We start from the raw sequence: 12650 nt of genomic DNA, 5'->3' as shown, positions 1-12650 counted from the left end.
CTTCTCTTATATCCGGCTATTTTAAAGATTTGACCTTTTGCTTTATTAATTGTCATGGCGAAGCAGACTTTAAGCGCGAACTTTGCTATCTTGAATTTAAAGGGATATTATGATGGTATCAAAATATACACTGTTTCTCCTTTAGCACATCCAGTGATAACTGTAACCTCTATGACCTTACGATGGAGTGTCGATACTATTATTCTGGTGCCGTTGCATTATTTGGTTATATTTTGGATAGAATATAGAGAAACGCTTAATTACATAATATGTATTCACTTGTAACTTCAAAAATGATGGTCTTCCAGACTAAGCTATAAAAGAAATGTTAACCTATATATATTCTAACCCTAATCGAATTTGAATACATCGAAAAATGTCATTAGTGGGGGCTATTAACGGTCTATGACTGAACAGACTGTAATAGAGATAGTTCAGCTGCAAGATTACAATACGGCTCAATTATCATCACGGATCAACAACTAAACTTTTCTTCCGAGGCCTATCCAACTTCTTATACTGAGAATTACCTGAAAGAAAACCCAGAATTGTTTTTAATAAAAACATTAACACAACTGACGTAATATTGTGGTCAACGGTGAATTTTTCGTGTGAGAACTTATTTCATTTTATAACTATGTATGTTTTATTATTTAGATTAAGCTCAACACTTACACCAAATGGCCAAATAAAAAAATGATTCGGCCTACCACCTACCAGAAATGTTCAACAAACAACCTTTGATCCACAATTTGTCTGAAAAGTCTTTGGTAATGTAATATAAAATGTTGTTATTTTTCGTTTTGAATTTGTAAAAACCATTCAATTTAATAGAGTTGTTTAAGATGAAGAAAATCCGGAAACGCTATTTATAAAACTTTTTCTCAGTAATGTGAAAAAACTACAACTAGTTAAGTCTAAGGAAAGAATTTTGGTCTTTCGGTGTGTTTGTAATAAAGACGAAATTGCGATACACATTAGATACTCTTTACAAAAGATGTGGAGATCGTTGTTTAGTTTCGGTCAACAACAGCCAGTTTCAACAAAAACACCCTCCAAACGGGGATGTGTAATGGCACAGCAAAGTTTACATAGCTGTATAAATCATACAAGATCAATGTGTTACTCAACATCGATCCGCACTCCTCGTCCATTTAGAATATTGTATTATAAGTTCCTCTTAATAACTGAACTCGAATTATATTATAAATATATATATTTGTTATATGAAACGACACGAGATACGTCCATTTTTGCTAAAGGAAAATTCTTAAAATTCCCTTGACATTTACCTTAATAAGGATTATTACTATGAGGTACGAAAATGATTAAAATTAGTTGAATTATTATTCGTTTTCCCTCTGAATATATTGACATAATTATTATGTAAAATAGTATTTACGTTATTACGCTTACATTATTCGGACATTGACATATATATATTTTTCTAGGTTTAAAGCCGGTGAAAATAAAACCATGATTTCCACCGGCTCTAAGCCAAGGTATATTGGTCCAGTAAACAAGATAGTGATCATATCTAGTTCATAAATTTTAAAATGACTTAGTGTCATGCAACGGACTTCCTGAAACGGCAGATCTAGCCGAATTTTTGCATAGGAATTCCTTATAAGCTTAGGTAAAGTATGGATTTTTCTAATTTAATCCCTAACATGGGGGTGAACATTTGTATGGAAATTCGTCATGGTTGATGTTAGAAATATGGAAATCGGTATTTAGGCCTCTGATAATGAGTTCAAGAGGGTTTAATTCAGGCTGAAAGTTTGTGTAGAAGTCCGACATTTTTGAATATGAAAATCGTTGTTTGTATATTTTATGTTTGTATATTTCGTTAGTCAAGTGGCTAGATATAAAACCAGAAACTCCGAGGTTCTGGGTTCAAATCCCAGATGGAGCCGATAAAGAGCTAATGGGTTTTATTGTCGAAAATAGTTCAATAATTGCGGCCCGAAATCTGGAAGTTGGCAGTGAGTATACTCCCGTGCACCCGTGTTTGGAATGCACGTATAGCCATGCCTGCAATTGAACTCTATCCAGTCGCCAGATTTGCCGTTTTGTCAGGTTATGTGAATCAGTAAATTGAGAGTGCATCCATATTTGCGCAAACACTTGTGCATTATAACGTGTTCTGTGTAGTTGGTCTCCCTTGAGATTGTCTTCAGTGACGGAAATCGGTCAGGCTTCAGTCAGACTTCTTTAGAATCAGTTTTAATTGAGCTCATTTTATTTCCACCAAGAATCTATCAATATTTTTTTTTACATTTTGCATTTATATATTTAATTATATAAAAATAATAAAATTGCGTCCATAGTAATTAAAATATTGAATACATTTCATTAGCATTATGCTACTAATTAACGTTAATAAAATATATCAAAATTTTACCCGTATGGTATGATTTCTGAGAACCACCAAAATCAAATCACATTTCATACTGGTAAGCGCCCACAAGCAAATTTGAATCCTCGTATTATAAAATTCAAATTCAAATTCAAACTAGCACCGGATTGGAATATATATTCTAAATAGAGCCTAAGTGAACATGTGTTTTTAAATGAAATTTGACAGTCAAAGTTATTTTACGATAACATTTATATATTCATTATTCGTATATTTTGCACACGAAACTTTTGATAATATATATATAAAAAAAATTTAATTCAGAATTTAATTAAAAAAATACTTTGATTATAATTATTCTATAATATTAATTTAATAAATGTGTACATTTTAAATTATTCTCATTAAAATTTACTCAATTCGTAAATAATAAAATGATCATAATTATATTTATTGAATTGCATGAAATCTTTTTGAAATACTATTCAATTAGTGTAAACTGTTTTACATTTTATTATTAAATGCTTTTCTTTTATTAAATAGCGAATACTACTTAGTAATTCTGTGGTTAGTACGATGACCCCGCTTTAGCGCTTCATACAAAGCCTCACTTTAAAGTAGCGTTGGTTAGACTGTCTTACAATCTTGGGTCAATACGAATATTTCATAAAACTCGAGATAAATCTGTTAAACATCTTCAATTTATTTTCTAACTTTTGATAACTACATTATAAACTTACGAAGCATCCAAACTTGCACCTGTAATATGTTCTTGAAAAATTTATCATCGTTACTTTGTGGTAGCAATCTGTGCAAGCACCCTGTGGTACCGCCCACTCATCAAACATTCTACCGGCACATAGCAAAAGTTATAACTGTTGTTTTTTTGGTTTTAAAAGAGAATAAGCCGAACGAAGGACAGAATGGACATCTTTGTTCCCAAGGTTGATGTCGCATCGACGGCCTCATCCGGCAGCGGTGACCACATACCATCTGGTACACATTTGCTGGTTTGCCTATATCATCATCGCCATCATCCCCCTGCCCTTATCCCAATTTTACTTGGGATCGGCGCAGCATCTTCTTCTTCCATACTTCTCTGTCGGACGTCATTTCACAAGTAACATCCTTCTGGCCATATCGTCTTTCACACAATCCATCCATCGTTTCATTGGTCGTCCCCTACCTCTATATCCAAATAAAAAAAAACATACTTTTTTGACTTGCAGTAGCCATCATATTGTCGGTTATATAATAAAAAGTATAAATCACAGTCGCTGTCTGCCTATGTCTCTATCTCTAATTACTTCATAAATAGAAAGAGCATCAAACAGGGAAGGTTTATATGTATAATTTGTACAAAATCGCTAACCAGGCCGGTGATTTATCAAAAGAAACTGTAAATATGAGCAAAGCTGTTTTCGTACGATATGTCAATAGAAGGTACTAGAAAATTGTAGACGTTAAAAAGGCCTACAGAGAGTGTGCAACAACTTTTGTCTACCTTATCTGGTACACTCATAATAACTATTTTTATCTTTTACACATTAGTAAAAACGATAAAATCAAAATCTAAATATACTTTATTCAAGTAGGCTTTTACAAGCACTTTTTTTAAATTTAGCAAACTATATTAAATGAAGCTACCACCGGTTCGGAATGTAGATTCTACCGAGAAGAATCAGCAAGAAACTCAGTAGTTACTCTTTATCAACAATATAAGTTAATAATCCATATTAATATTATAAATACGAAAGTAATTCTGTTACTTCTTCGCTGTTAAACTACTGAACCGATTTAGATGAAATTGCTATGTTGATTGTTTGAGTTACGGGGAAGGATATAAGCTTTAATGATTCACCCCATATGAAGGTGAGGGTTTGTGTGCAGTCTCGTAGCTATCGTAGGGCCAGGTGGTGCAGTGCGCCAGGGCCCCAGAGCTCTGGGGGCCCTCTAACCTAAGCTATGAAAAGAGCTTTGAATAGAGATGAAGTATGGATTTAACTTACTAATGATATGTTCAACTCACTGTATCCTGTATCCCATTCTTATTACTATTTATAATCTTGAATGCCAATATACGTTAAAGAGGGGGCGAGGGCCCGATTCTTTTTCTATGCACCGGGGCCCTTACCCACTTAGCTACGCCACTGTTTGTGTGCTATAATATTGCAAGGATTAAGCCAAGGGTTCAGCAACTATATTCGTGAAGCCATTTATCCAATACGTTTTGAATCCTAATTCAGATAAATATTTTAGTTACTTTAGACATTTAATATGGATGAATATTGTCTTTACACTATATACACATTCGAACATTTTCAAATATATTATCGATTCCAAAACGCGAACATTCAAATAAATCGTAAACTATATTTATATATATTTACAAAAAATATACCGTAAAGTTATATTTTTTGAAGTCTAGTCAAGGCTAGAATTAATAATATATTAATAATTACGTTTATATCTGTACAAGATAATTTTAAGTGTATTATCATCATCACCCACAGTTCCTCTTATTTCAATGTTATGTATCAAACTCACTCTCTGCATGTATCTTGGCCCTTTTTTTCGTAGTGGATACCTTCAGACGGGTACACAAGCTGCTGGGGGTACCGTATTATGTGAGATTTCTAGCCACTAAAACCACATATTCTTCTTCTTCAATCTTCGGAAAAAATAAGAGAAGTTGCAATGGTGTCGCATCCGTGCCCGAGCCGTGCTCGTGGTTCGTTACAGCTCTCCTCAGGGGAAAAGGTGATCTCGCCCCTCCGCACTCCTCGTGTATTGCGTCTGAAATAGGACACGCAACACACCCAATTTATGTGTTCTAAGCCCCAGGGTCATGCATTCGTCGTCTTTGCCGATAACGATGACGAAATCGGTCCTCGACGCTCTCACAAATGGAGGCATCGCAGAGAATCGCCGAACCAATTGCTCGAAAGGAGTCCCGTCCAACCTTAGGAACCGAGATCTGTCTCTCAACGTCTCACGTGGGGCAATACTAAAACGTACATTGAGCGTTATCCCGGTCCGCACTAATACATAATGACATAATGGTAACACACAATCATTTTTCATCCCAGATGAAGATATTCTTCAAAACAATCGTAACCGGTGATTATCTGCGTGATTCAGACCTTTCGCTTTCGTCTTATCCAGGCTTCGAAGGCCAGCAGAGATGGTCGCGACACGTCACTAGAGCACTTGACCCTGTGCCAATTGCATCTAGTTTTGAACCACTTTTGATAATGTTATGGCTATTTTGTTTAGCTGCCGCCAATTTATACGAAAATCTGCATGTGACTAATTTCAATGAAATTCTGCCACATGTATATCTACCAACCAGCATTGGTAGTGGTGGTATTGGAATAAACTCCAGACAGAAATTTAAAGGCTGTTAATTTAAACTTTAAAATACCTTAACGCTTTTACCAGTGATTATAACGATGGATTTTAATTATAATCGTATGAAATTCTTAATTCTTTACGGAGGTTCTTTAACCTTATATCCAAAGTTGGTGTATTAAAATTCGATCAATCCGCTTACAATACGTTTCGGAAAATCGTTTCTAAGTACAAAGTTTGTATTCTCGAACAAGTAAAACTCTTGGGTTAAGTAAGTAATATATTGTATATTACGTGTTTGTTTGTTACTTAACAAAATTCCTTTCTCAATGGTTTTATATTCCAAAAGCAATTGATATCTTCGTACCTGTTTTTATGTTCAGTACTATTGGTATACTAAGTAAATATTGGACATGATGAGATTAGAAGGTTATATTGGGTGTAACGTAAATATCTGCAACAAAATGTAACCTTTTTTTTAATATTAGTTCAAAATATTACAATGAAGACATTTTATCAGAATATTTTTTAATCTTTATATTTATACCTTACCTTTGTCTACAATACAAATATGGATGGAGTAACGTTTTTTCTTTGTTTTTCAATTGCGTTAGATACTTATGTATATACAGTTGCATGTTTTTCTTTAGTTATAAAATATTTATGTACAAATCTTTTGCCTTACCAAAAAAACGCCAAGAGTTAGCGGCTCAGCCAACTGCTGAATATCATATACGGTAACCCCACACTCCCTGTGACGGTTATTTACAGAGCGGAGTGTGACAGGTCCGGCTGCCACAACACGACTCATCTTACAAGAGATGCATCGCGATTTGTGCATATCACTGCGTAAAAAATCATTACCGATAAATAAATAAAAAATCCGGAAAAGAAAGCCGATGGCTCCTTCCGTATTGTATTACTTAACATTTCAATTCAGTTAGAAAAATCTTATGTCATGATTATGTCAGCTTAAAAAAAAAACTAATAATAAAAAATTATTTCCATATTTATAAGTAGTTTATCTGAGAGAAAGAGAAAATTTTTCATACTATCATGTAGGGTAACGTTTTTTTTAAAGTTAATTCTTTGACGATTACCGAGAAAAAAGGATCCATATAACTCAAATGAAGCCAACGAGCAAATGATCCGGGGCACATAATTTAATTATGAACGTGTGAATGTGGCCGTTTCTGCCGCTGCCCGTCTTTGTATAAGAGTAATCTATCTTGTGGGTTTATTTTCTGGTGTTTTGTTTCTTATCAGATATTCTGTTTAATATCTACATTCATTTTTTTAATGTTTCTAAATAGGAGACTGGGAAGTTGGTTGGATGTTCTCTTACATCGTCAATGCAACATCGACCGACTACTAAGATGTTATGACATTGTGCGTATAGTTACATTGACTAATGCACCCTTCAAACCAGAACTCAACGATACTAAATGATTTGGATGTAAAATATGTTTTAAGTGGATGATATCCAGACGGGCTTACACAAAGTTAGGTGACTAAAATTGTGTCCTTTATTTGTTAAAAAATGAAAAGAAATACAGTTTCAGTAACTACAAATCTGCTTGCTTTTAAAGGGCGAAAATAAAATATTAAGAAGACATATTCATTTATGTTTTATTTTTTGTATAAGTGTGTCATAAATAATAAATATGCATATTAAAAATAAATGGTTTGAGTCGTAATCTTTTTTGTGACAAAGATCTAAGTTTGTCCACGGCTTATAGATTCAAAATTAAGCAATATTAACTGCTAAGGTCGAAATTATATCGATGATGTCTTAAACGATTTATGTTATGTTCACTGAATTATACTGCGATACAAATAAATTAGGATATGTAAGAAAGAAACGAGACCTAACTACATTGTTCTTGATCTATGTACACATAATCCATCTCGTAGATGTAGCGAGTGTTATAGATATGCTCGAAATAAGAACTTTTGTGTAATGTCTAGAAAACAGATTTATTAAGTTCACAAGTTAGCTATAATTATATAGAGCATACAATTTCAACATAATATAATAGAGCCACAAAATCCTTGCGTATCGTAAGGTCTTGTAAAGTGTTTTTTAAACCCCTTCTTTCTTCCATCATTGAAGCATGTAAGCGCCTTAATCACTCGTATGAAACTAATCAATCAGCAAAATTGTCATGGGTGGATGGCGTAATACAAGCGCCTGTGTGTAAAATTCTGTTGCCACAAATTTTACGCCAATCAGAAAATAAGTAAGAATCGAACGATTGAAGTAGAATATTAGTATTATTTTGAAAACAAAGGACGCATGCAATTTACGTGTCTAAGATTTTTATCCGAGCCATGACATAATTGTAATTCGAGCTCATTAAAAACACCTGGAACCCGATAGCTGCACCCCCTATTTAGGCGGTTTAGTTTAATCTGAACTATCCAGGGATCAACTCAAACACACATAAAAAAAACTTTAAGATCATACATAACGTGCAGAAGAATCGTATAATTATGTATATAAAAAAATTATATACAGAAGTTTTACTTTAATAAAAAAACAAGATTCGCTAACTGGACGTTTCCTAAAAAGCCATATTTTATTTGTTTGCAACAGCAACACATTTTGCTACATTATTTATTAATTACAAGCTTTGACCCTCGTTATCCTACAATATAGAAGTGAGATTAATCTTATTCGTTTATTTTTATCGTTATTAAGGAGACCAGATGGCCCAGTGGTTAGAACTCGCGAATCGTAACCGAAGGTTGAACCCGGACAGCATCACATTTTTTTTTTTTGACATCACAAGGTTTGCAAATATCGAATGAAAATCTACCCAATGTGTTTCCAAGGCTCAGTGTTGTGTAACCAGAGTACATTGGAATGCTGGTCCATACCAGCATTTCCAGACCTTCACCTCAAAACCAGAGAAAACCGTAACGCAGCTGTCGGACATTTGTAGGCAGTAATTTTTTTTTAATACTTTTATAAAGGTAAAAATAAATTACATACATTGTTTATCAATACAATATTTAGAGAAATGCAAAGAATGTGATGAAGCGTGTCAGATAGGCGAAGGCTTATGTATGTATTTAAATTTCTGTCTCCTGTATGTATATAACGTATGAATAAATACATAATCACTAAGAATATTTTAATCTCTTTAACCTTGCCAATTAATAAATTCCGATCTTAAGTGAATTTTTTTTTTTTTTAATTACAATAATATCAGTTTAGAAAAATTATGGAGTAATCGTTGTTGACTTTCAGGCATATATTTAATATTATTAATATTTTAGTTACATTAAAGTTTCGTTATGTGTACCATTCCCATCACCATTTTATTTCCACCATAGCAATCTTCCACACTGGAGTAAATTATGGAATGATCTTCCCTTGAGGTCCTCGGTGCGCTATAATGTAGGAGTTTTCAAACATCATGTGTATACATCTAGGCCAAAAACCTATTAGTAAATCCCCTTACGTTGTTGGTGTCTTTTAGCAAAAGTGACCACTTACCACCATACTAAAAAAGTATAACTTGTGAGTTTATTATCAGTTCATATCTATGAATATACATTACTTACATGGGTGAATGAGCCGGAGTAACTAATGGCCCAAGGAAATTGTATCTTAAATTATTGACTGACCATTATTTAAATAATGGTTTATTTTAGATTCTTATTGTACCTATTTTAATAACGTCTAATTGTCACTGTATGAATTTTCCGCTGGAAAAACGCTCGTACGCGTTTCCCCCGCCTGAGATGGGGTGGTATGTGGTGTTAGCCGGCGTTGAAGGTGATGGAATACCTACTATAAAACCACTGGCTTTCACAGGACACCGTCTGTTCAGTGGGGCATTTCGGTTTGGCTTGCACATTCTAGAAGGACCGGCAAGAATCTTGGTAGTCAAGCTTTCCTACCATTTTAATAACTTATATCAGTTAAGTACAATTAAATTTTTACATATCCTGCCTGGAAATCAATAAATAAATAAACCACGCTTTTTCATCCTGCATAGAATCTTGTATTGAATACTAGGTCTTATTTGCCAATAATTTTTTTTTAAATGAGATTTAAATTTCGGCTTGTTTAGAGCTAATTTTAATCACTTTTCCTGATATATGCAAAAATGATTTATTTTTATGTGTAAACTATTCAAATATATATTTTTATATAATATTGTAAATATGCTTTTGACTAACGTGATTGTTTTGGAGTACATTCATTTCGTAATTTACATTTATAACAACTGTTCCTAAGTTCCAACGCGTTCTTATAAATTTCTTATAGTAAACGAGTTAAAAAAGTAGTTTAAGGGTTTATTTCGTGATTTTATTTTTAATAAAGAGACGCCAAGTAATCTTTTCGTATTCAAAATTCAAATCGCCGATGTCTTACCCAAGATATAGCTCGTGGCCTGACTTTTTAATCTACTTCAAAAAATGTTTATAATATGCCAGTAAAATCATTTTAAATTAGTGAAGTCGCCGGTATTATTTCTAATACGCGATATTAAAAAAAAATCTTGAATGTTATATTCAAATTCCAACTGTCATAATATCGATAATGTATTATTTTTTTATGAAAATATTTAATTTTATCTGTATTATATAGGTGCGTATAAAAAAGAATTTGTATGGAATTGTTCATTTATTTATCATTTGACTTTGTACAAAAGGCTTACCATTTTCCTTTTCCAATCTGTCGAATATCAGCGCGGCGTCTGATGAATACGTGAATGGTTGACTGATCGAAAGTCGTAAATATGAAAAATTTCTTAGACTTCTTGCCTACCCGGGTTTAAAAATATTTACGATGTATAATGAATTAAAATGTTGTATACTTAGTACATATATATAGTATATTATAATTTGAATTATAATCTATCTATATAAATATTATTAGATTATTTTACAATATGATTAAACCCTTTTTCTGAATTATATATAACTTTTAATTGAAACGATAATCTTACGTTTGGAATGAAACGCTATATTATTATTACTACAGGAACATTAACGGGTAACTCGTATCAGAATGCAATCACATAGAGAAATATTAACGGTTTACGTAAATATAAAAAAATACTTTTCAACAAAGTGCTATAATGTATGTCAAGAAGTAAATGCCATAACAGGCTTTAATAAACATTTAATTAAAATTATAATATATTTAGGTTCAGAAACGAAAATAAAGAAAAAAATAACAAAAAAATATGTGAATACCCTACGTAATTACAATTAATTTATTCTTTCTTGAAAACAAAATAACTTAATCATTTAATCACTTCATTTACACTTCAAATCACGTAAAGACTAATTATAACAATAAAGCACTGAACGAACAATGAAACAACGCACTTCCTACTTGCCGCAACGAACACCGAAATCACAATGCATCGATGGCGGTAGTGCAGCTCATTTTATAGTAAATCTAAACATATATCTTATACGGCCTCTCCTGACGTGGAGTCGTCCTCGACGACGTTCGATGAACACCCTTCCGAGTTGTCTTGTGACATATCAACATCCTCACAGTCAAGTTGTGGCATTGACCAAGCTTGACTAGTTCCAGGCGTTGAATTATCCTGTTCTTCCACACCATTATCATCATCTGTGGATTAAAAGTCATATGAAAATCTTTTATTTTATTTAAAAAGTCACATATACCGTCCCGATACCCGCGCAACATACAAGGCGCCATTGTATGCCACACAAATATCGCGACCGCATACATTATATCTGTTGTATGAGTTAATTCGGAAGCCAATAGGCTTTACACATACTCCGAGTTGCTCATACATAGAAACATGTCTTCCGAATTAAAGACTAATTCAGGTATCAGAAACATATAATACATGTCATCTGAATTACATCGTAATTCAGGTATCACAGAAATAATACATGTCTTCTAAATTACATCGTAATTTAGGAATCACAAAAATAGTACACATCTTCCAAATTACATCGTAATTTAGGTATCACAAAAATAACACATGTCTTCCAAATTACATCGTAATTTAGGTATCACAAAAATAACACATGTCTTCCAAATTACATCGTAATTTAGGTATCACAAAAATAGTACATGTCTTCCAAATTACATCGTAATTCGGGTATCACACTCCATAACTATATACTCGACCGAAGCCGACATAAAAAATCATATTAGCACTTACGACTGAAGAATGATGCACAAGACTCAGGACACCATTCGCCCTTCCACGGCACCATATATTGTGCCGCGGCCTGGGTTGTCTTCCCGTAGCTACCAGCAAGAAGCTTCAACTCATAGCGGCCGGCAGGGAGCACTCGTGTGACCCGATAAGGACCTCGCATCCCGGGGTCTAACTTCCCAACGGATTGTGAATACTTAATAACAAAGGCGAGGTCACCAACACTATACTGCTTCGGAACCTGTCGATTCTGATTAACACGGTTGTCTTGCCTCTGTCGATTACTATCCAGTAACTCACTAGCCCTAGCTCTACACATGTCTCGCCACGATTCTCTATTTGGTCGAGTACCATCGATAGCAAGATCGCGAACAACAGAGCGTATTAAGGGTGTTGCTCCTTCCATACCTACCAGCAGTTTCAGAGGAGATGACTGCGTGGTTTTCTGACGCGTAATGTTTAACGTTAATTGAAGTCTCCACAAGGTATCTGACCAGGCTGGGTTGAGGTCCGCTTCCACGCGTAACATGTTGAGGAGTGTTCTGACATACCTCTCAACCTGGCCATTCGCATGATGCATCTCTGGGGTGATGTAGTGTATTGATGATCCCAGCTGCTGTATCCAACTTGAAAATTCACGGGACTCGAACATGCGTCCTCGATCTGCGATCAATAATTTTGGAGCCCCAAAAAGAGCAATAGTATTAGTAAGACATGCCTTCAGTTCCAATGCATCTTGGCGCTGAATAGGATAGAGTAGACAAAACTTTGTAAAT

Source organism: Vanessa atalanta, chromosome 8 (assembly GCF_905147765.1).
Source record: "Vanessa atalanta chromosome 8, ilVanAtal1.2, whole genome shotgun sequence".
Classification (NCBI taxonomy): domain Eukaryota; kingdom Metazoa; phylum Arthropoda; class Insecta; order Lepidoptera; family Nymphalidae; genus Vanessa; species Vanessa atalanta.
This window is presented reverse-complemented; position numbering follows the sequence as displayed.